Source organism: Macrotis lagotis, chromosome 2 (genome assembly GCF_037893015.1).
Source record: "Macrotis lagotis isolate mMagLag1 chromosome 2, bilby.v1.9.chrom.fasta, whole genome shotgun sequence".
NCBI classification, from domain to species: Eukaryota; Metazoa; Chordata; class Mammalia; order Peramelemorphia; family Peramelidae; genus Macrotis; species Macrotis lagotis.
This window is the reverse complement of record NC_133659.1, coordinates 213,303,535-213,324,815: the sequence shown is the minus strand read 5'-3', so window position 1 is coordinate 213,324,815 and position 21,281 is coordinate 213,303,535. Positions and strand designations below refer to the sequence as shown.

The window sequence follows — 21,281 nt, the reverse complement described above, 5'->3', positions numbered from 1 at the left end:
AATTGATTACTTGATAAGGACAACAACTTTTATTGACTTCTTTTGAAGGTGAGGGATTGTAGTTTCTAGTGATTCTTTTATTCTGTATGAAAAAATGAAATTTTTCTAAACCACTTCTGTACAGGGAAACATGATGTCTGAACTCCCCAGCTATCATTGATGATGTTTGAATAGAAGAGCGAAGAGGGAAAGTTGCAATGGAATGTTTGCAAAGTTGGTGATAACTACAAAAAATGTAATTGGGGAACACCAGGGAGAAGGGGGCAATGAACTGAATCATTTCAGGTACTTGCTATGCTGTCATAGTCAATACAGTTAGTTTTCTGAAAGTGGTATATTTACCATTAAATTTATCTGATAATAATTTACAAAAGTCAGAGACATGAAAAAATAGGGCAATTTTAGTATTTTTGATTTAATTCTGTAGAAATAGTTCAATTGTTTTTACAAGGTTTAATAAGAGTTCCAGGTGGCATGGATAATATATTAGCTCTGCTCACCTGTTTTTGATGTGTCCTTTAATCTCAGATTTATTTACCAAGATTATTCATTGCTCTGTGGATAATTAAGATTGTTTAATATTACATTTTGGGGGGTAGTTGTTGTTCTTCATAAAAAATTCACATACTTTAAATACATTTCTACTTGGATTTGTAAAATATTAAATTGAGAAGGGATCTTAGAGCTGATCTAGTCTAATTATTTTGTTTTATCAATGAAGGAACAATAGAGTTCTCTTTTTAGTTAAACATTTTGTGATTTGCTTGCCTTAACAAAGGATGTGAATTACAAATGTTTTTCAACAAATAACAGGAATTTTAAGGTAAAGATAAAATTAATATATATAACTGATTTCCTCCTAAATTTTATTTTTAAGCCCAAATCTAATGCAAGGAGAGCTTTAGGTCAGATTGTTTTAAAAATCTTGGACATAGTAATTCCATTTACTACCCCCAACTCCTGCTAAGCTTTAGCAATGGTACTTAAAATACTCTGATGAGGAGGTAAAGGTTTCTATTGTCTCAATGAAAACTGTGCTAAATTTATTGTCTGAAATGATAGGAGTTTGAAATACTTAAATAACTCTTTTTTTTTGTGGATTCTTACCCTTTTTCATTTTCTTCCTGGCATTGTAATGTGTTAACTTCTTTCCCTGTTGGGAGATGTTTCATGGTGCTTTCCACCTAAGACAACTGGTGTGGCTGTTGTTTTCTTCACATGTTATATTCTATCTTCTGCTTAAATGTCATATTTGGGCCCCCACTGAATATAGAGTTCAGAACTTTGTTAAGTAAGGGTCTCAGTAGGCTGTGGGTAAGCTGTTTCAATGCATTTTAAGCAAATATTGAATTTCAACTCTGGCCTTAAGGCTTTGTGCTTTTCAGTTGCCATGAGAGAGGGGTCATAGAATATGTATTGAACTTTATTTCTTTCTGCCTGGGGAAATGTATGAGCTACCATAGGCATGTATGTATGTATGTGTGCCTGTGTATATATTTTCAGGTTGTTCCAAAAGTCTTAGTATAGTTTTAAGCTTTAATAACATAAATATATATATATATATATATATATACATACATATATATATATGAGCTTTGCTAGCACATACACACATATATATATATATTCACACACTTAATGAAGAAAGTTATGCATATGTGTATGTACAGGATATTCTAACACTCTTGGAACAACTTGTACTTATACACACATGTGCATTTCTTCATATATATGTATGGACATACATTTTCCCATTCATATGAATGTTCACTGTATTGTACACAATACATGTATGGAGATGTATATACACAATGCACAAATAGATTGTGTACATGTGTGCATTTGTGTATATATGCATAATGCACATGCATATGTTTGTGTTTGTATAAATAAATAATGGACAGGCAGTAATGAATATCAAATAAGTTTAGTAAAACAAACAGTGGATTTTATTAAAAATATAGACCAATGAATATGAGACCTGATGAAAAGCACATCTGAATTGCCTTTGCTACCTTTATTAATTACCTTTATTAATCTGTGCATTAACTTATGCCTCCTTTTTGTTATCCAGGTGGTGGATCTTTGAAAGAATACTCATTATAAATGGTCTTTTTGTCTTATTCTGAAACAAGGATAATGCCAAAATTCCAGGGCTTAAGGACCAGAGAAAAGTCCCAATCCTGCTATATTTTGAAATATTTAGGCAAAAAAACAGTAAATGAGAAAATTGTCTTTAAGAGAGGTTGTGTGGTATAGTGGTTACAGTACTGAGTAGAAGTAGAAAAACCTGGGTTTAAATCTAGCTTCTGCCATTTACTGTCTATATTGACCACTGAGACTCCCTAAGATAAGTGATAAATGAGTTACAATTGGCACTAATGACAGAATTTTTTTCACTTTTGAATTGAAAAGTTTTTGAAATGTCAACTTCAATAAATCCTCCATTTTTTTTTTTTTTTTTTTTTTTTTTTTTTTTTAGCGTTTAGGGATTTTATCTGTTTTGGGCTCCCATTCCTACAAGCCTACCTTACCATTGAAGATGGCTGAATATAGGCTTGTTTTTTGTTTTTAAATTACACTGGTCCTTGACAATTTATTTTTATCAATTCCCTCCCATATAAATACTAATAATATTTACCAAAGGCATAGTCAATTTTGCCTTACAGATGTACAGACTTGAATAAAAGTGCCACCTATCCTTCCTAATAAAATATCATGTAGAAATCTATAATCCATTTCCTTCCACCTCTTTCCTATTGAGCCTAGTGTACTAATGGAAAGCATTTGTGTTTTCCATGACATTAGGGATATCATTGAGTATTTTTCTGAATCACTGTTCTTGTTGGCTAAAGAAATAGATGCAGTCTTAAACCAAGTGATTGTTACAAGGCTGTTTTTTCCTTGGCTAACTCCTCCAACATCTCAAAAAAGGGGAGAAAGGTGATGGTGGGGGGAGAGATTAATACTTTAACTCCTCCAATCAGTGAAGAAGACTTTACTCTGATCTTGTATCTCAGGATATTCTTTAGTTCAATATTGCTGCTGAGGGGGATGGGACAATGCTCCTTTTTCCAAACCTCGAATAGTCAAACTGGTTTCTCAGTGTGTATGTTATGTATACTAAAAATCACATTGTGTATTCTTTTCATTATCATGTTGCTCTGTGAACTGGTTCAAAAGGAAAAACAAAATTCAGCCAAAATACTCAACCACTTCTTTCTGTCAAAGTACTTGCTGTCACTTTTATAGTGACTGTTTGCAAAATAAATTTGTGATAAGTATTCAAGAGCAAGGTATCTTTAAAGTGATGGTGTGTTGATTTCATAAAGAAAATGTTAAACCAATAAATATTATTTTAAAAAGTACTATTAGTCTGTATGAATTAATTGAAATGGAATCCATGGAATTTTTGTCTACCATGAGTGTTGCTGAATTTTTGAAAAATGTCTGCCAGGTATGAGTTTTATATTAAATGACCTTTCTATTTTCTGCATTCATCCTACTCCCATCTGAAAAGCCCTCTTCTCATCAAATAAATCTCTTGGAGAAGTCATTAGCAAGGCATGTTATCTGTAATGCACTTTAGATTTAATGTTCTGTCTCCCATCTAATAGGAGGGAAAGATTTCTTTATTAAGATCAGATGGCTTGTGATGAGGAGGTATCCAGCTGACTTAACTGAAGAGTTTGAGCCCAACTCTTTTCCCCTCTTCTTTTGCTTTTATTTGGCTATTCTCCAATCTGAACTATTAGGCCAACTACTCATAATGAGTTTTCTCTGTATATTAGTAATGTTACCAATTTTTATTTTTAAGTTCTGTCAACAGTGCAACCCAGATGTTCTGGGAGAGAAGGATAAAGGGTAACAGAATGTTAGACTAATATTGGGTCTTCAAGTTTCTTTGAATTAATCTGACTTTGACCAACTAGACCTACTTGTTTTGATCCAAGATTAGAAAAGAGCAAGTTTTGTGTAGATTGCCCACAAGGTTTACAAGGCTACAGAAATGGAAAGGTCCTCAGAAATTATTTAGTCCAATCCGTATCTGAATAGGGATCCCTTCTACCACATTCTTGCCAATTGGTCCTCTAGCCTTTGTTTGAAGCCATCCTGAGGCAGCCAATTTGGACAGCTCTGATTATTAAGAAAATGTTCCTTACACCAAGCCTAAATTCACCTCTCAGCTGCTCATCCCATTGCTTCTAGTTCTTCCCTCTGGGACTGCAGCAAATATAATCCCCTTTCAAGTATTTGGAGGATCTTCTAATCAATGGATGGCAGCTATCACATTTCCCTTAAAGTTTAAAATGACTTTGAAGACTATGTCATTGTGAAATATGATACATTGAATCTTTGCTAAAGGAAGGGTGTGAAGGCCTGAGGATCTCCTAATCCTTTCTCTGATGCTGAAACAAGTTGGTCTCAGCATAGAGATTCAGAGCTTCCATTAAAGGCCACAAGGCTCCTTAACCATAGTAAATACTTTAGAATATGTGGTAAAGAACAGTGATAGGATTTGTGACTTCACTGATGGAGAGAGGTTTCTGTAATTTTTAGTCTTAAGAAGATTGCCTAGACTAGCATTGGGAATTTGTATGACTTGCTCAGTTACACAACCAGTATGTTTCAGAGATGGAAACCAATCTCTGGTCTTCCAGTTTAGCCCTTTCAAGTTTTTAACAGGAAGTCATAACTCCAGCACAGATTAGCAAGCACAGTCTTGGCTCAATAAACCAGCAGTACAGCAGACTAGCTGTTTTTCTCCATCCCACATGTAGTGGTCAGGCCCTAGTTTTGAGCCCATATATCTACCTTCTATACCATGCTGTAACTGAAGCTGGGCAAATTAAAAGAAATGAATAACCCTGACTTTTTTCCTATACCAACTCATATAGGTAATGTAATCTTTTATACACATATATACATTTATTCACACATTTGTATATACATATAAACAAACATGTATATACATATATATGAATATTCATGTTTTTGATAACTTTCTGTTGTGGACCCTTTTTGGAAAGGTGGTATCATAGACACTAGCACTTTTTTTATAGTTTTATCAAATCAGTTAGTTCCCTGTGTACCCTTCCTTTTTTGCATACTTTTTATTTAGACTCTAAATTTCTGATTCCATGAGAGGTAATATGGTATGGTGGTTAGAGATGATCTGCATTCAAGTTACCTCTCTGACCCATGGACAAGTCCCTTAACTTTTCAATGTTATAGATAATTCTTTAATAGTAGAAGTTGCATAAAAGAGGCTGATCTTCATTGGTAGGATTTTCTTCATTCAGGGCTTTCTCATCTCAACAAAATCATGGGCTGAATGCTGTGGTGCTCCTCTTATATCCAATGACTTTGCTGGCATTTTAAGTCAGAGTTAGAGAAAATAGATCAGATTATGAATCTGAATATTTTGGTATAAATTTGTTAGTACGAGGATATCTAATAGTCATTCTCTCCCTTCCCCCCCACAAGAAACAAGACTCCATCCTATTCTTGTTTCCCTAAATGAGGCAACCCAGAATTACACAAATACATAAAGAATTTCTGATTTTCATGTTGTCTGAGACTTATAAGATTAACAAATTCCAAGTGTTAGAATCCCTTCCACCAATGTAGATCATAACTTGTGTGTTGTGTATGTATGCATGTTTATATGCACGCACGTGCGCGCGTGTGTGTGTGTGTGGTAGGTAAGTCCTATGGAGCTGCTGAAAGACACAGAGAATTAGGGGACTTAACCAGGTTTCCATAACTTATAAAATGTCAGAAGCAAGACTGGAAACCAGATTTATTTTACCTCCATTTCTGAAGAAAATAAAATTATTAACAACTTTAGTAAAATTAATGGAAAAGTTAGTTTCCATTTCAAGTGATCTAAGATTTCCAATAGGAAAGCAAAGTAGCACAAATGAGTTCATCTTCTAGAAATTTATGACCAGTGATTGAGTCTTAGCTATTTATGTAGCTAATCTGAGAAAATTCATTACATTATTTGGAATTAAAACAAGTTAGGAAGGACAAATATCTATTAGTATTAATTTTGCCTCTATTACCAACAGTTTATAAAAACCTTCAAAGAATTTTAAGAAATCTTATGACCCTAAACAACTTTTATCAGTTCATTAAATCTAAATTGACCTAGCCTTTATTTGCCAATAATAACCTTTTTTAAAAAAAAATCTTAAACATTCTTCCTCTTCTTGAAGTTCAATCTCTTAAGGAGATTCAGAGAACAAATGTCTTCTTGTAGTCAAATGAATTATAAAGGAAACACACAAAAAATAGAAAAGATCAGTACCTTTTGCATTTGTTTTAAAATCATTGCTATTCTTTTTGCCTCATAGTTTGAGTCCTCTTAAATTATGGGCATTGACTGATTAAAAAAACATTTAATTGTGTTTCTCTCTCTCTCTCTCTCTCTCTCTCTCTCTCTCTCTCACACACACACACACACACACACATACACACACCTTATCCCCCTCATTTTATAAATGAGGGATTTAAGGTACAGGGTCATTACAACTTATCCAATGTAACACAGATAGTAAATAACAAAGAAGAGATTAGAACCCCTAATGTCTAACTCAGGAATAAGAGCTTTTTTCTACCATATCATTGAGTCTGATAGCAAAATAATATGAAACCATCCTCTGGCATTGATGGTTTGGATCATTCCTCCAATGGGCAAGTCAGATTATCTCTGTGTATCAGTCCCCACTGTGGAGTCATGAATAGTATCAGTCATGATTTGCACTGTATGAGCTTAATAGAAGTAGTACACTCCCTTCAATGAGGCACATGTATTGACTGTCTCACCTGGTTTTTTTGGGGGTGGTTAAAATCAAGATCAGCATATTTAACATCTTCTACACAAACGTAGAATTCATTATTTAGACTACAAAAAATGAGCACATATAAGAAAAGAATCTACAGCAGTATATTAGTGACATATAGAGAAACAAGAATAGGCTCATATTATATGAGCTCAACCAAGTTTGTGAAAGATTGGGCAATCTGGGGTGAGGCACTACTTGCCGCTGCCTCATCTTACTTCTTTCCCCATATTTGAGGCTAAAATATGCAAAGTCACTTGTTTTTGCCTATGAAATTTACTGAAATCATACAGAAATTATATATATTTATGTATATATGTATAATATATAAACATGGGATCAGTGAATGTTAATATTTATTTTATTATTATTATTACTATTTATTATTAATTATTATTATATTTTACTTTTTTTGTGATGTTGGGAAGGTTCTACCTTCCCTGTCCCTGCTGTATTCCTGAAGGAGCTCCCTAAGACTTGTCTTCCAAGTCATTGAACCTAGTGTACATAAAGGGTAGCATTAAATAAGGTTAGAAAGATAAACAGACATCAGATCATGGAAGGTTAACTGGTCTCTAAGCTCCCTTGTAACACTTAACATTGTAAAGGGACACTTTTTTCTATCACTACTTGGCCACCGGACAGCAGCAATCTAAGAGTATTTATGGTCTTGTAGTATGTGGCATATTTTTCTTGGGAGACTTATTATAAAAACACATTTTCTTCTCATCTATCTTTGATTTTTTTGGAAGAATAGAATTGGATGAATCTAGAATATTTTGATTAGTCATTAAGACTCTGATGCAAGCAAGTACTTAAGAGAATTCATCATGGTAATTTGTGGTTACCAGTCCAAAGGATAAAAGTGCAAGATACAAATTAAATCTGTATGTTAAAATTCCTTGCAAATCTTAAACTTCAATCTAGATGTCTATGTTATTATTATTATTATTATTATTATTATTATTATTATTATTATCGTATTTTGGTTTCAGCTAGTAATAGTTGTTCATTTAAAATTTCTTTCTGTCAAACAAATTTGACATAACACAATTTGCCTTTCTAATTGGCTATTGGATAGAGGTCAGTTAATTTAGTTGCAAATAGTCTTTGAGGGTACAATTTCTGGAATGGCAAAAAGGATTGCAGGTAGTGAGGGCTGTATTTTGGAACTGGAAGCTTGGTGGCCTTGGGAGAGTCCTTTTTGAATATTTCTTATTCCCCTGAAAATTTGATCAGTCTCCCAATTACTAAAAGTTCATGGTCAGAACCCAATGGAATCTGAACTGTCTTAAGATTTACTGCTTCAGGTACCTGTGTTTCGCTTTCTGCTGTTTAAGATTTTGATTGTTGACTTGGATAAAGAACCAGATGGCACACTCATCAAATTTGAAGATAACATAAAGCTGAGAGTCTGAATCCAAGTTGGAACCCTAGGGTGACTCTAAATAGATGAAATTAATTAGGAGTAAATGAAGAGTCACACACCTGAACAAAAAAAAAAATTAACTTCAGAAGAAGATAAAGGGAGCATAGTTATCAGTCATTCTGAAAAAGATCTTGGGATTTTAGTGGACTGCAAGATCAATATGAATCAGCAATATGAGTGGCAGCCAAAAAAGTTAATACAAACTTGAGCTGCATCATAAAACTTAATTTGATGTACAGATCCACTCTAATCAGTCCTGGTCAAGACTCATATGGAGGTTTACATGGTTTAAGAAAGACATTGAAAAGTTAGAGAATGCCCAGAGAAGAACATTAACCATAATCAGAATTATGAAGAGAGTCTGTGTCATATAAAGGTTGGATGAAGGAACTGGGAATATTTAGCATGAAAAAGAGTGGTTTCAGGAAGGTATAATAACTGTCTATCAGAAATTTGAAGGATTGTCATCGAGGAGAGGTTAGACTCTTTCTCTTTGACATTAGAGGGGGGAAAGCAGGAGCAATTAGTAAAGTTGGAAATACATAAATTTAAGCTTCATGTTAGAAAAACCTTCCCATCAATTTGATATATCTAAAAGTAGAATGGCTTACATTGGGAAGGTGGTGGATTTTCCCTTCTTAGAAGTCATCATGTAAAAGTTGACCATTTGTTGGGTAAGCTATAATGAGAATAGCTTTACTGAATGGGCTGGTTGGATAGCCATTTTGATCCCTTTAAACTTGCAAATTATGTGATTTAGAAACTTACTTTGAACAAAAATGGACAACAAATCTACACAATGATAATGCTCATATGCGAAATGGACTTTAACATAATGGAAATTTTTTTTGAAATTCTATCTTTGGCAATAACTGGTCCATATTGGAAGTCTGTTCCCCTTCTACATCAATTCCATATTTAGCATCAACAGCTCTCCCAACAGTGATCTATTCCTTTCCTACTTTTATTAACATCACAAAGAGAATACCCCTGTCAGTGACTATCACTAAACTAAAGAATCACAATGTAAGCACTGGCTTGGGGTGGGAGATGTTTATTAAAATTCTATTTTATTTTAGGTACAGTCTCACTTCATTTAAAGCAGGGGTTCTTAAAAAACTCTGAACCTCTTCTCACAGTTATATTTTTAGATGCATGAAGTAAAATGTCTAAGAATGTAAAGGAGGTCAATTCTACTGAGTTATCAAAGTTAAAAACCAACAAGGTCCCCAGACCCCAAGTTAAGACCCTATTGACTATAGAAATCTTTGTGATTATGGGTTATAGGATTATCATAGGAAATATTTGTAAAACAGCATAGTAGCTGACTTAAACTGGTACTTAATAAATTCATTAAACTGATGCTTAATAAATGTTTGTTTCCTTTTCTCTTCCTTATAGATAAGTGAATCAATAGTTTTATTAATTTCTATCTTCTTGGAAGTAAGATTCTAGAAACTCTGAATTGTCTTTTTTGTTTTTTAGTTTGGTTTTTCTTTTGCAAGGCAGTGGGGTTAAGTGACTTGTCCAAGGTCAGGCAGCTAGATAATTATTATGTGTCTAAGACTGGATGTGAACACAGGTCCTCTTGACTCCAGAGTGGGTGTTCTCTCCACTGTACCACCTAGCTGCTCCTATGAATTGCCTTAATCTGACTTCATATCAGTTATGTATGAAACTACTAAACATCAAGATTGCGGGAATATTCAAGAAAACTGGGTACCAAACTTGTCTCTATTTCTTGGCTGGGTCATTTCCCCTCTCTAGACCTTCATTTTCATATTTGTATAAGGAAAAGATAGTCAAGGTCTCTTCCATCTCTAATATAATGTGCTTCACTTGCTATAGTCTGCTTACATGGTAATACTAGATGTATACACTGTTTCAGTTCCTGATTTCAGTATTCCATCTCCTCCTTCTTTGTCTTTAACCATATTGACACTCATACCTGAACAGCACCCTTTTCTTACCTCAGTTTCTTAGAATCCCCTGCTTCCACTTCACCCACTTTGCATATATCTTATATGTATCTAGCTATTTGCTTGTTATTATCTTTATTAGAATTATAGTGTGCACTGCTGGAGGACAGGGCAACCTAGGTAGAGCCATAGTGGATTGAGTGCTAGGCCCTAAAGTCAAGAAGACTCATCTTCCTGAGTTCAAATCTAGCATGGTGACCCTGTACAAGTCACTTGACCCTGTTTGCCTTAGTTTCCTCATCTGTCAATTGAGCTGGGAAAGAAATGGCAAATCTCTAGTATTTTTGCCAAGAAAATCCAAATGGGTTGACTGAATCAGGCTTGACTGAAGTGACTGAACATCAACAATAGTTCCTGGAGGTCAAGGAGTTTTTTTTTCTCTTTTCTTTGTATCCCCAGATTATTAGCACAGCACCAGGCACATCAAACATACTTAAAAATGAATGTTGATTGACTAATTGACTCTTTAATAGAATGCAGAACTTTTTGAGGATAGGGACTATTTAAAAATTTTTTCTTTGTATCACCTGTATTCCTTGGTACCTAGTACAATGTCTTGCATATTGTAGATACTTAATATATACTTACTGGATTGTATTGATTGAATTAAATTGGAATAGGAGAAAATAAAGATCATTACCTTTAAAAATCTTATAAGTAGAATATAGGTAGATATAAGGGATACAGTATTATAATCATCCATTTACGTTTCATTTACAAAACAACATAGAAATTAAGACTGAATTCTCAAGGTCCTCAGGGAAGCAATATTATTGAGTAATAATGATCAAAGAAAGTTAATGATGAAAAAAGGGATTAGAAGATGGTGGTAAATTAATAATAATCAGTTTTCCAAAAGTCAATGTTTTCTTGTTTAGTGTTTTTATGTCTCTCTAGGCAAAAAGATGCTTTATAGTTTAATTTACTGTGTATTATTGGTGAGTCCAGAAATTTTTGTATTAAATAATAATTCCGCACCTCTGAAGAAGGTCAGACCCATAGCCTAAATACAGTCCCACCTAAGAATAGCTAACTTAGTTCAGGGGACTATGCCTTAGTTGTGAGCTCACACTGGAAACTGGGAGATAGAGTTGTTCTTAGATGAGAATGTGTTAAACCACTTGACCTTTTCAGCAGCTGTGAAACTGCTTATCAAAAGCATGCTACCAATTTTGGTCTTCATTTTTGGCATCAGTGTTCAGTCCAGTGATATCCTGGACCTTATACAGTCTCTGAACAATTTATAACTTCCACCCCGTATCATCTAATTTTGTCCCAGAGTCATTCCATCACCTTGTTTTCTGGGGAACCCTATCTTTGTGCCAAATGACTATTGGGGCTTTTTCATTGGAATTATGTCATCTCTTATTTTTTTAAAAGATAAATATTTAGCCATCCAGGACTTTATCTCCCAACACAATCCCACAATAGAACAAGAGGTGACCTGCCAAGAACTGTAATGCAAATACCAATGTGTATCCGTGAATAGTAATAATATTTATAGAAGGAATGAGGGAAGTAAGCACTTATTTAGCACCTACAGTGTTTGAAGTACTATATATTTTATATATATTATCTCATTTGATTCTTACAACAACCCTGGGAATTAGATGCTATATTTATCCTTTATATTTTATAGTTAAGGGAGCAGACAGAAGGTTATGCGGTTTGCCCCGGATCACACAGCTATTAAAATATCTGAGCCTGGATATGAACTCGGGTCTTCTTGACTTCAGGCCCAACTCTCTATCTCACATCTAATATATCACAATATTGTAGCTAAATTCAGAGATGATCTATTCCAGTCTTCTCATTTTGTGAAAGAGTAGATGAGTTCCAAAGAAAGAAAATGATATGCTCCAGGTTACTTCGTAGTTAGAGACACTGAAAGTAGAGCTGAAGTCCTCTGAATTCAGTTCAATTTTACAGGCATTTTCTAAATACCTACTGTGTACAAAGTCCCAAGACAAGTGTTGATGATACCAAGCTAAAAATGAAAATTTGTTAAACCACCTGACCTTTTTAACAGCTGTGAAACTGCTTATCAAAAGCATGCTACCTCTTTGGGTTCATGATATTTGGCACCAGAGCTTAGGTTAGTGACACCCTGGACTCTTGCCCTCAAAGATAATCTATTGAAAAAAAATTGGAATGTTTACCCTGGAGAAGAGAAATCTTGTGGTTTCTCTTAATAGTTCTTCTCAAGTATTTGAAGGGTTAATTGGTAGAAGAGAGAATTAAGATTTGCTTGGCTTGGTCTCAGAGAACAAAGCAAAGAACAATAACTACAAGTTACAAAGGCAAATTTAGGCTTTTTTTGCAAAGAGAACATTACATTCGGAGGTGTAATAATTAGGTGTTACCACCATGCAGGTGTTTGACAAAAAATTGTAGACCTTTTATTGACAGAGACATTCAGGTACAGTTTGGATTAGATAACTTCAACAATCCCTTATAAATCTAATAGTTTTTTTCTATGGTTTAAATAACACATTCTATCAGTGAATGAAATATAATGGATGTGTCCTTTGCTTGACATACCATATCACTGATCTCCCTGCCTATTCCAGTACTTTGTGGAAGACTAATAAGCTTTGTTTTACTCATTTGCATTTTTGTTAATGATTAATTTGTATCCATAAACATAATTGCTATTGATATATGGCAGAGATTTTTTGATGTAAGATTATTTGGAATTATGATTTTATAAAGGTGGTGAAATTATAGGCAAAGAGTTTTATCAAAGTAATAAAAAAGCTATAACAAATTGGTGATCTACATGTATCAAGGGGAATGTCTGCATTTAATCACAAATATATTGTTAAGGTAGTTAACAAACTGAAAATGTAATTTCAGTTCTAATCTGGAAAAAAGAACTGGTTAAATATTCTGATAAAAGCTGACTGATTCTCTAGCAAGAAAAAGCAATCAGAAATATCAGGGCCAGAAAGCAATTTTGCTTAAAGTTTTAAATTGTAGATCTATATACAATGTAATTAAATATCACCACCCTTTCCCTTGAATCCCTTAGTTCAGAAAATATAGCATTTGATTTTGAAGGCTTTAAAACTATAGATACCAAGGTGTTATGAATTTTCTTTCATATTACTTCCAGAGGAATTCTCTTTGGTCATTATGATGTGGTAAGAATATAAACATAAAATAGGATATTTCTTTCTAGGGAAAACATTTGAAATGGCAAGAATGCTCAATATATCATGTAGATAACAAGAATGTGCAACATATCATCTAAATAGCTTTACAAGCCTTAAAGACTCATATAAATGATGACTATTATTACTATTGTTGTTTGATGGTAATCTGAGCTTTTGGTTAAATTTTGGAATCATCTGGAATTTTGTAGCCTCTGGAGATCTTACCTCACTGAAACCATTCGGATTCCACAATGTTCCAAATTGTTTAAAAACATGAAGTTGTTGATTTTAGTTGGGTGTTTATTATTAACTCCTGAAAAAAAGTTCTGATAGATACAGTACTCAAAAACTTTTATTGCTTGTTTTGCCCTCTTAGTTGTTTGGTAAATTCTGATTCATCTTGGAAAATCTAATTTGACTTCAGAGGCAATCTAGAGGAAGACTCACCTAGAAAAGAGTCAATTCTTCCAGTGTGTCATTAAGGAAGTCCTTGGGAAGACTTTAATAGTGGTGAAAAACATTACCCTTCATATAATACAATGGTGAGATTTGTAAAGGATTTGGGTTCAGATTTTAGCTCTCTACCTAAATTATCTTGAGCAAATTGCCATCTTGTCTTGTACCTTAATTTTTTTACTTAAAAAAACCCCCATGGAAATAGAACTGGAAGATCTCTCAGGTCCCATCACCTCTCATTTCTATGATAATTCTATTCATTCCATTGTTAGTTGAACTTGTATTTTGAGTTTTGCAAATAAGTGGTGATAGACTGAGTTGAACCACACATACTTTCTTGCCTAGATCTTTTATGTGAATTTAGTGTATGGCTATTTAAAGATTCATTTTCTGTCTACAAAATAGAGTTGAATTGTCTAACACATATGGCTGAGTAAATCATGAGAAGACTTTCTTCTTCACTCTATCCTTTGAAATTCAGTATGGTATGGCAAAAATACTATAATCTAAAATTGGAAGACTCTGGTCGGTACTTTGTGACTCTGAGCAGCTCACTTAATCTCCCTACCTCTGATTCGTTGTTCAGAAAATAGAGGTGGTGTGAGGAAAGCACTTTGTAAACTACCATGTGCTATGTAAATGAGCTATTATTATGATTATATGTCCTAGGATAATTATGGACAAAGTTAGTACTTCACATTATGTCCTTTCTATATAATTAGAATTATCACTGATATTTTTCTTTAATTATACTGATATTATTTTTTAAAAGCTTGAATGAAAATGCTATATAAAAACAAAGTAGATTTTCAAGTAATCTGTTTTCATTTGAATGATATAGTTCCTATTGTGATGGGATACTATTGTGCTAGAATGATGGTTTTAGGAAGTCCCAAGAAATCATGGAAACTGATGGAAAGTGAAGTGTGCAGAACTTGGAGAATATTATTCACACCAACAGCAATATTGTAATTAATACCAATTGTGAAAGACTTCACTACTTTGACCAATACAATGATCCAATACAATTTCAAATGACCTATGAAGAAAAATGATATCTACTTCCAGAGACAGAAGTGATAAACTAGGAGTACAGATTGAAGCATTTTTTCCACAAAACTTTCTACCAAATTTTAACAATATGAAAGTATTTAAATAACCTTGAGGAAGATCAATGAAGGAATACTAACAAAACTCTGTTTCAAGTAAAAGCAAACTTTGTTGACAAAAAATGGAGAATGAATAATGAAGATAGCTTATGAGTCTATGGCTTGGCTTCTTAGTCCATCAAATAGATAATTTCATGAATGAACTCAGCAATTATCATAATGACTCTATTCATCTCTTGTTAATATATTACCAATTGTATTTTCTACCTTCTTCACCAGTTACATGTAGTTATTATGAAGGGAGTTTATAAAGTAAAGTACCATAGACTCTTTGATCTCCATTATTAGGTATATCTATTTTTCTTCCCTCTTCTATCTGCCCATGTTGCTGAATATTAACCATATGTGACAGTTTAGGCTATTCCAAGGACTTTCATTTAGCATAACTCTAATAATCAGCCCAGAACCTAACATGAATCAAGTAAATGACTATCAGGAACTCATGATATCCATGCCCACAAACTCCCCCTAGTCAGGTAATACAATTGAAACTTAAATAGGGGATCTTCTAGTTTTCACCACCTGAATATAGATGTTCTTCCCTTCAGTGACTTTATCTTTTAATTCCCTATAGTGGGTATTAGCAACAGAGTCCTTTGGTATAAGATTAACTTGGATGCTGGTATCTAGCAGCCCCTTACATGTTTAGTGTTCTACCCTTCTTCCAAACCACACAGTAACTCAGGCATTTGGGAATATGACCTTTTATGGCCCTTGGTCAGGTAGGTAAAACAATCCAAACAAGGAGTAATTACTACTGTTAAGATCAGTGGCAAAACCCCCACAAAATACCAAGTATTGTTACTCTCTTCAGCAAACCATAATTCTATCCCCATAGTACAACAGCAGCAGCTTTTTGTCACTCATAAAATTATCTCTAAGCCCTTTTGAGGCAGATTTGGTATGTTCTCCTAGACTATGGTGTTCCTTTTTTAAAGATAAATTAAAATCTCTGTCTTAATGTATAGTTATGTTGCCTTTCTGAACTTTCATCTCATATATGAAGATTTACAAATAGAATAATTTCAATAACTCAAATTTGTGCTAGTCATTTTTAACCAAACCTTAAAATATTACCTACATGTTCATAAGCATTATTGTCATGAATTTACTATTACTTAAGCAGAACCAGCCCAAATTAGATAAAATTTCTGTCTCTTTTCTACCTCTCTCTGCAGTGCCTTCTCTCTTTTTAGAATCATCCTCTCCCAGGAGTGCCTTTATGCCCACCTAGGCTTTCCAGGAAAACCAGGGCTTTCCACCAATGTTTCCAACCAAGCCTTCCCACTCCAGGCAATGCTCCATTTTTAAACTGATTTTTCTTTACTGTGCCCTATCAAAATATATACATACATACATACTGAATAAAACTACTTAAAAGACTAAACTTTCTGGTTCAGCTAGGTCAAGTATACTTAAACTGATAAATCAATCTAAGCAAATGCATTCAATAAATACTTATAGGTTTAAGTATTATCAAGTTTGCACAGAATATGTGCATTTTTAACAGCCTTCCTAGAGTACAAGGGATTATTAGATATCCTGGTAAATCAGTGGGGTAATTTGAAGTTATGGTTGGGGGAGTAAAGCAGGATGTTTGGCATCTTTCAAATCATGCCCTAGAGGCATTTGACTAGTTAGCTCTGAATTCAAGGCTCACAGTCCTGTAGAGAAGCTGCCATTTTTGAAAGAATAGTAAGAATAAGTCCTACAATATTTGCAGTTAATATCTTTTGCATGTCAAAGAAAACTTTTTTTGTGTGCAGATACTGAACATTTACTAGGTGTGTGTAAAAGAGGGGAGTGGGACAGTGGTGGTGGAAAGATGTGGTTGGAGAAAAGCTCCATCAAAACTCTCAATTTACCTTCTTGTTAATCTGTAAAAGACTTTTTGGCATCCCCTCGTGGAAACTTAAGAAGCAGATGGAAATATTTTAAGATGTACAATACATATGGGCTGGTAACATGAATTTCCTTTTCCTAGCAGGAGAGAACAGTATGGATTCCTACAACATCATTTGGACTCTAGGCTTTTTTTTTATTTGTTTAAAGAGAGACAGTATTTTAAATAATAAGTTACTGAAAATCTGGTTGATTCTGAATTTGGTCTTGTTGGCTTGCAAACAATGCAGAACATATGAGGAATACTTGATCTTGTCCCAACTAAATTCCAGTCTACCCTCTTTACTTTAATAAGCATTAGGCATAGAAGAGGGTGCTGATAACATCAAGATTTAGTAGTTAGATTTTTTTTTAATCTTTATACTTTTAGAATCTAATGTCAAATAAATTAGCCATCACAGCAAAGGATCTTCCCTGTGTGTATAGCATATGATATAATACATACATGTAATCTAAGAGAGATGTCTTCTTTTCCTGAACTTCTTTCTCTAAACAGGTAAATTTTTATTATTCTTCCTTTCCTTATGCCTTATAACCTTATATGTCTTCAGTACTTTCACATTGTGACACCTCTGCATTGGTTACATTTTCCTTTCTTCCTTATCTCAAACCCCTTTTAAATTAGTTCAGCTTGTTTTTATTGTTGTCCAGTCATTTTTCAATCATATCTGACTATTTATGATCCCATTTGGAATTGTCTTGGCAAAGATACTAGAGTGGTTTGCCATTTCCTTCTCCAGTTCTTTCTGCAGATGAAGAAACTAAGAAATATAGAATTAAATGCCTAGCTCAGAGTCACAGAGACAGTTAAGTGTCTGAGGCTAGAGGTGAACTTGGAAAGCTGAATCTTCCTGACTCCAGACTTGGCATTTTATCCACTGTGCCATCTAGCTATCGCCAAATTCAATTTATATCATCCTCAATTCTGGAATTCCTTCCTCTTTTTTTGCTACTACTGATCAAGTTTTCCCAAACTCCAGTCTCAAATTACTCCTATTATCCACTCCACTTAATATTTATATGTTTCTGAATTGAGCTGAAGGAAAATCATGAAACTGTAGTGACTGGCCCACTACATATTTTGTTTTAGAAAAATTTTATTTATTTTGAGTTTTACAATTCCCCCCCATTCTTGCTTTCCTTCTCCCCACCCCTCACAGAAGACATTCTGTTAGGCTTTACATTGTTTCCATGGTATATATTGATCTCAGTTGAATGTGATAAGAGAGAAATCATATCCTTAAGGAAGAAAAATAAAGTATAAGAGAGAGCAAAATTACATAATAAGATAATGAGGTTTTTTTTTTCTAATTTGAAGTAATAGTCTTTGGTCTTTGTTCAAGGTCCACAATTCTTTCTCTGGATACAGTTGGTATTCTCCATTGCAGATAGCCCCAAATTGTCTCTGGTTGTTGTACTGATGGAATGAGCAAGTCTATCAAGGTTGATCATTACCGCATGTTCCTGTTAGGGTGTACACATTTTTCTGGTTCTGTTCATCTCACTCAGCATCAGTTCACGGAAATTCTTCCAGGCTTTCCTGAATTCCTATCCCTCCTGGCTTCTAATAGAACAATAGTGTTCCATCACATGCATATGCCACAGTTTGTTAAGCCATTCCCCAATTGAAAGACATTCACTTAATTTCCAATTCTTTGCCACCACAAACAGGGCTGCTATGAATATTGATGTTTTAGGCCTATTTCATTATCTCTTCAGGGTATAGACCCACTAGTTTTATTGCTGGATCAAAGGGTTTGAACATTTTTGTTGCCCTTTGGGAATAATTCCAAATTTCTCTCCAGAAAGGTTGGATGAGTTCACAGCTCCATCAACAATGTATTAGTGTCCCAGATTTTCCACATCCCTTGCAACATTGATCATTGTCCTTTCTGGTCATATTGGCCAGTCTGAGAGGTGTGAGATGGTATCTCAGAAATGCTTTAATTTGCATTTCTCTAATAAGCAATGATTTGGAGCAATTTTTCATATGACTATGGATTGCTTTGATCTCTTCATCTGTAAATTGCCTTTGCATATCCTTTGACCATTTGTCAATTGGGGAATGGCTTTTTTTTTGAAAATTTGACTCAGTTCACTTTATATTTTAGAAATAAGACCTTTGTCAGAAATACTAGTCGCAAAAATTGTTTCTCAATTTATTACATTTCTTTAGATCTTGGTTATAGTGGTTTTATCTGTGCAAAATTTTTTTTAATTTAATGTAATCAAAATTATCTAGTTTGTTTTTAATGATATTCTCCATCTCTTCCTTGTCATAAACTGCTTCCCTTTCCAAAGATCTCACAAGGAAACTACTGCTTAATCTTCTAGTTTGTTTATAGTATTGTTTATTATATCTAAATCTTGCATCCGTTTTGATCTTATCTTGGTATAGGGTGTGAGGTGTTGGTCTAATCTAAGTTTCTTCCATACTAACTTCCAATTTTCCCAACAGTTTTTACAGAAGAGTTTTTATCCCCAATAGCTGAACTCTTTTGGTTTATCAAACAGCAGATTACTATAATCATTTCCTGTTATTGCACCTAGTTTATTCCACTGATCCAGCACTCTATTTCTTAGCCAATATCAGAAAGTTTTGATGACTGATGTTTTATGTAATTTTAGATCTGGTAGGGCTAAGCCACCTTCCTTTGAGCTTTTTTTCATTGAATCTCTGAAAATCTTGACTTTATTTCTCCATATAAATTTACTTACAACTTTTTCTAACTCATTAAAGTAATTTTTTGGAATTTTGATTGGTAAGGCACTAAACTGTGCCATCTAGCTATCCCCAAATTCAACTTATATCATCCTTAATTCTGGAATTCCTTCCTCTTTTTTGCTATTACTGATCAAGTCTTCCCAAACTCCAGTCTCAAATTACTCCTATTATCCACTCCACTTATTATTTATATGTTTCTGAATTGAGCTGAAGGAAAATCATGAAACTGTGGTGACTGGCCCACTACATATTTTTTTTTTAGAAAAATTTTATTTATTTTGAGTTTTGGTAGAGTTTAGTTTTGGTAGAATTGTCATTTTTATTATATTAGCTCGACCTATCCTTGAACAGTTGATGTTTGCCCAGGTATTTAAATCTGATTTTATTTGTGTGAAAAATGTTTTGTAATTGTTTTCAAAAAGTTTTTGAGTCTGCCTTGGCAGGTAGACTCCCAGGTATTTTATATTGTCTGAGGTTACTTTGAATGGGATTTCTCTTTCTAGCTCTTTCTGCTGTATCTTGCTAGTCATATATTAGAAATGTTGAGGATTTATGAGGATTTATTTTATATCCTGCGACTTTGCTAAAGTTGCTAATTATTTCTAGTAGTTTTTTGGATGATTTTTTTGGAATTCTCTAGGTATAAACATCAAGTCATCTGCAAAGAGTGAGAGGTTTGTCTCTTCCTTCCCAATTCTAATTCCTTCAATTTCTTTTTCTTCTCTTATTGCTGAAGCTAACATTTCTAATACAATATTGAATAGTAGTGGTGATAATGGGCATCCTTGTTTCACCCCTGATCTTACTGGGAATGCCTCTAGCCTATTCCTGTTGCATATAATGCTTGTTGATGGTTTTAGATAAATACTGCTTATTATTCTGAGGAACAATCCATTTGTTCCTACATTCTCTAGTGTTTTTTATTAGGAATGGGTGCTATGTTTTGTCAAAAGCTTTTTCAGCATCTGTTGATGTGATCATATGATTTCTGATAGGTATTTTATTGATATAATTATTTATACTAACAATTTTCCTAATATTGAACCAACCCTGCATTGCTGGGATAAATCCTACTTGATCATAACGTATTATCCTAGTGATAACTTGTTGTAATTGTTTTGCTAAGATTTTATTTAATATTTTTGCATCTATATTCATCAGGGAGATAGGTCTATACTTTTCTTTCTGTTTTTAACTCTTCCTGGTTTAGGTATCAGCACCAAATTGGTATCATAGAAAGAGTTATGCAGAGTTGCATCTTCACCTATTTTTCCAATGAATTTATATAGAATTGGAACCAATTGTTCCTTAAATGTTTGATAGGATTCACTTGTGAATTCATCTGGCCCTCGAGATTTTTTCTTATGGAGTTCATTAATGGCTTGTTGAATTTCTTTTTCTGAGAGGGTTATTTAGGTTTTTAATTTCCTCTTCATTTAATCTGGGCAATTTATATTTTTGTAAATATTCCTACACTTCATTTAGACTGTCAAATTTATTGGCATAGAGTTGGGCAAAATAATTCTGAATTATTACTTTACTTTCCTCCTCTTTGGTGGTAGAGTTCACCTTTTTCATTTATGATACTTTTGTTCTTTCTTTTTTTTACTCAAATTGA

At 33.7% G+C, this 21,281-nt stretch overlaps 1 protein-coding gene across 1 annotated transcript in view; it reads left to right on the top strand.

Moving 5' to 3' along the window:
• MAP2K6 (mitogen-activated protein kinase kinase 6) overlaps window positions 1–21,281 on the top strand; it is a 160,399-nt gene extending 139,118 nt beyond the window's left edge. Inside the window, exon 12 of the mRNA XM_074224695.1 lies at window positions 1–21,281. This exon is cut by the window's left edge and continues 12,523 nt beyond it. The gene's annotated coding sequence lies outside the window, so the exon portion shown is untranslated.